The sequence below is a fragment of the Capsicum annuum genome, unplaced genomic scaffold, assembly GCF_002878395.1.
Source record: "Capsicum annuum cultivar UCD-10X-F1 unplaced genomic scaffold, UCD10Xv1.1 ctg33610, whole genome shotgun sequence".
Lineage (NCBI taxonomy): Eukaryota > Viridiplantae > Streptophyta > Magnoliopsida > Solanales > Solanaceae > Capsicum > Capsicum annuum.
The window spans coordinates 1-4,601 of NW_025840393.1; the positions used below are offsets into that span (position 1 = coordinate 1).

General features: G+C 31.9%; 1 long non-coding RNA gene across 2 annotated transcripts; it reads left to right on the plus strand.

Annotated features, from left to right (window-relative positions):
• The first annotated feature begins 724 nt into the window (after nucleotides 1–724).
• LOC124891294 lies at nucleotides 725–3,240 on the plus strand. Of its 2 annotated transcripts, XR_007049615.1 has the most exons (4): nucleotides 725–1,052; nucleotides 1,239–1,298; nucleotides 1,446–1,530; nucleotides 2,993–3,240. It is a non-coding gene; the product is annotated as an uncharacterized LOC124891294 (long non-coding RNA). The 2 variants fall into 2 exon arrangements; XR_007049616.1 differs by lacking the exon at nucleotides 1,239–1,298.
• Nucleotides 3,241–4,601: the final 1,361 nt, after the last annotated feature.

Sequence of the window (4,601 nt, forward strand, 5' to 3'; positions counted from 1 at the left end):
TGGGTCATAGATCATACATTCCTACGGAGGTAAGTTGACATTTCCTTCACACATTAATTCTTTGAGCATAGTGTATTATAATTTGCAGCTTGTGGATTCTATTTCTTTTTCTGCTTACAAAGTCATCCTATCGTGGTGCAAATGAGAAGGTATATGAACTGCACATTCCCATGTTGAATTTGAGAAAGTGTCTTTCAACTTTTTTTGTGTGGTTCCTACTCCTTTATTGCATTTGTAGCCCTGCAATAAATGTAAAGATTGCTAAAGAAATTGTTATTGAGTTTAAATTGTTTATGACACTGTGCGGCAATTAGGTGATGACTATTGGAAGTTGGTGTTTTTTGTTCTTGTTCAGTTTAATTTAATTGTACACTGATCACTTAGACTTATATGCTCTTCCAATGGTTACCACTTAAGATTCATAATTCTATAAGAACAAAACTCATTTTTGTTAAATTGTGAATCATAATGGATAGAGCTTTGGATATCCTCCTAAGAGCTTAACGTGTCCTACCTTCAGGTTTGCTGTAAGGAAAGTGGCCCTTCATTAGTGAACAACAGAGCAGCATATGAAGTCAACTACAGTGATCCTGAAAAAGGTGAGGGTTCATAATTTTTTTTATTGTGTACTATGAAAAGTCATTATACTTAGAGGAATCTTTTGAAACATCAATTAATTACTCCATATATTTTTATTTTGTAAATGTCCGAAAGATAGCGAGGAGCAACATGGCTTTAAAATTGTCTAGATATGTTGCTGGAATCACAGTGATAAAGCTTGTGGATGTTCTTGAATTGAGTTACACGTCAGAAGATAAGCATCATCCTTGTGTAGATATATGTGGTAGATTTTCTAATATTTTTGAAGGATATTATACCGAGGAATATGTTTATTGATATTTACTTTTTTCTTCTTATTGCTATGAGTTTATCCAAGATGATTTGTCAGATGCAGTAGCTACCAGGAAGGAGGTAATTGATGATGTCTGTTGGATGATTACTGCTGATATTGTATTATTCTCACCTGGAGGCAACTTGAAGATTATTGAAAGGTAAAATCAATTTGCCATGATTAGGAGAGACAATAATAGATATTTTAATTTGAGATACTAAACAAATTTTTTCCACCCCACCGATATATATAAAATAGTACAATGATGTAGTTACATTGTTCGGAAAATTAATGTCCATTTTTGAAATTAGAATATATAACTTTATGCGCATTGCTTGTCTTCCAGGTAAAATGTTCTAAATGCATATTGAGGACAGAAAGAATAATATATTAAAGTTGGAAAAGGGTAAATACATTGCTCCTTAGAAAATTGAGAATGTTTATGCATAATGCTAATTTAGTGCACAATGCTATGTATATGTTGAGCAGATAATACACTTCTTTTTATGGAATCATTAAAAAATGTCCATCACTTATTGTTGCTCTATCACAGGTGATATCCTTAAGTCCTGTTTAGTAGTAGTAGTTTGTGTAGAGCCAGATATCTTGAAGGAGCAACATCAGCTAAGGAAATTAAGGTAGGTCTTAATTTTCAACATTGCAGTAACATCTTGTGAATGCTTCAGTTAAATCAAACTTGTGTGGAGGTCGTCATTAGAATTATGCGTTGCATTACAATTACCTTCATATTTTGAGTGTGATATCTGTGGAATAATTATTAAAATACTGGAATAAAATGTACAAAGAGAAAAGTCAAAAACGATAAACATTCATAAATAATTTATATAATATCTAACTTTCTCCTATATACTTACTGAAACAACAAAGAACTTTTATCATCTATTTGACAGCAAAAAAAAAAAGCTAAGTCTAACCCTTAACAAATTGATGATATTGTTGACCCTGTTATGCCCTTATGCCCTTTGGATCAGATCAGCTTCAATCTAAACTCAAATTACGATAAACTTCTTTGAACACTACATTAGTTGCTTCATTTGAAACTTCTCCTTCATCATCATATGTCAAAATCTTTAATCCTTGTCTTCATGTCACCTGTGATAGTGCAACATATAGCTGGTCATGTGTGAACACTGCTTTCTTCAAATATAGCCCAACATGAGTTAAAGATTGTCCTTGGCTCTTATTGATAGTCATGGCAAATGATACAACTATTGAAAACTGCCTTCTTTGAAACTTAAAAGATATTCTTAAATCAGACGGAGTCAATGACATTCTTGGTATGAAAACCTTTTGTCCAATCGTTTGTCCTGAAACTTAAAAGATATACTTATAAAATGATTTCACTGGAACTTGAGTTTTAGTCAACTATAGTTTGCAAAATTCAAATTCAAAGAATATCTTAAGCCTTTAAATTTTTAGATATAATTTAAAGATTACACATGTAGAAAAAGTATAATTACATTATTAACACTTGTAAATTATAAAAATTTTACTTAATTCTAAATTTGTGTACCTGGATTGTCCATCACTCGTCGTACTTCATGTAGGATATCTTCGGATAGTAACATCCATGTCGCCTCCCAAACAAATTTTAGCCGAGACATTGAATTGGATAACAAAAGCATAACAAATAACTGTCTTAGATATGATGGCATTCCCCAGTTACTTGATTCCTTTATGGCATCCACATATTCTTTGTCATCATCTAATAAACCCAATGCGTAACATGCATCTCTAAATGTTAGATGCACTGTATTGTTCACTGTGCGAAGATCTTCACAACACTTAGGACCTTTAATGATATTCAACAACATTCTGAGATAGTATAATCTCCACTACCTGGTGGTACAAAAAATATTCTACCAATAGAAAAAGCAGAATTATTTCTTTCTTTTCACTCTTTTGATTTTTTATTCCATGCAAATTTCAGTAGAAATTCCGCATAAGTTAATTGTCTTGCTTCTTCATTTGATTTGTTTGCTTCAAACCAACTTAAAAATTGTGATTCTCTTACACTTGGTTTATTGACAACAAAATCAATTGGATCACTATCAGAGAAAATAACTGGTTGTTCATTAGGTAGATGAAAAGAAAGCGTTTCTACTGCGGGTTCTCTATGGTGAATAGGAAATTCAAAAATTCTCTGGGCATCTTCACAGGGAGAAATATAACGACAGTCATAATACAGGTCAATTTCATCAATATGTACTGAATCTTTATCCTGCGTACTTCGTGTAAAAGCTGCGGTTACACGATCATTTCCCTTGTTTATGTACTTGAATAAGTACTTTATCGATTTTGCTTGATTGTACCATTCAACATTAATATGTGCACCATACTTTAATAATAAATACCTATTATGTGGTACCACATACCTGTTGTCCAAATATATATCTTTTTTTTAATAGTTCTGCCATCATCCCTTCTTTTATAAAATGGATATCCATCTTCATCGATTGTGGTGTTTTCTACATACTTCTTTGGAAAGTGTTTTGAACATCGACCATTTTGCATGCATGGAGATGTTTTTCTTGCAAAACCACATGGTCTATGTATTATGAATTTTTTGACGGCCTTGTAATAATGAGGGCCAGTCAATTCATCTGGCATTTCTGCTGAAATAATTTGATCTATGTCTCTCACAGTTGGACATTTATTATGAAGAAACAACAATATGTGCGCATGAGGTAACCCTCACTTTTGGAATTAAATATTATAAATAACTGCATCAAATGTAATAAATTATATGTAATGATTTCAGAGACAAATTTAAAATCTAATAGCGGACTATGTAGAAATTAAGACCAAAGCATACTTATCATCATAAATTTGAATAGTAAAATGATTATTTTTAAGTTTTAATAATAATTAATTATAAAAAGTGAAATATGTACCTGATTTAACTCTTCCAAATATTTGTTTCTCCTTCAAATCCTTTATCAAGTGATCTAATTTGATTTTGAATACCCTTGACAAAATGTCAGGACGGTCTTTCGGTTGTAAGCCTCTACTCTTTAAGAATCTGATAATTTTAGGCCACATTGGATTGCAAGTAAATGTGATAAACAAATTTGGATAGCCAGCCCATTTGTAGATTTCCATAGCATCTTGATAATTTTGAATCATATATCGTGCACCCCCGTTGAAGCTGGATGATAGAATTACCCTTTTACCATGAGAAGGATCAATTTCTCCCTGTAAAACTGCATATTCTAATCCTTTGTACATTGCAACACGCAATTTTTTTTGATGAGTTCTAATATATTTCAACCTTGATGATTCAATCATTGTAAAAGCATCTACCAAGAATTTTTGAAATAACCTTTTTGAGTTCACAATTATTGGTACTTCACCATTCCTCTCTTGAATTTTGTAAGAAAAAAACTCACGCATGCTAATGAATTTTCTTCCTCGACTTGATTCATCCTTTTCATTTAAAACAATGTCCTCTCTATAACCATCTTCACCATATGGAAAAAGTAATGGATATTGGAGTGCTAAATAGGAAGAATTTAACTCATTTATTCTTTGGAGCAATCCAGATTGGGTTTCAACAACAATATCTTTGTCACATCGCGATACTTCAAAATCTCCAACCACTAAAGCAACGATTTCTGAAACAATTGACAAATTGTATCTTTTTCCATCATAGTTTCGCTTTCCTATCAATTTGAGTCTAACATTGGTG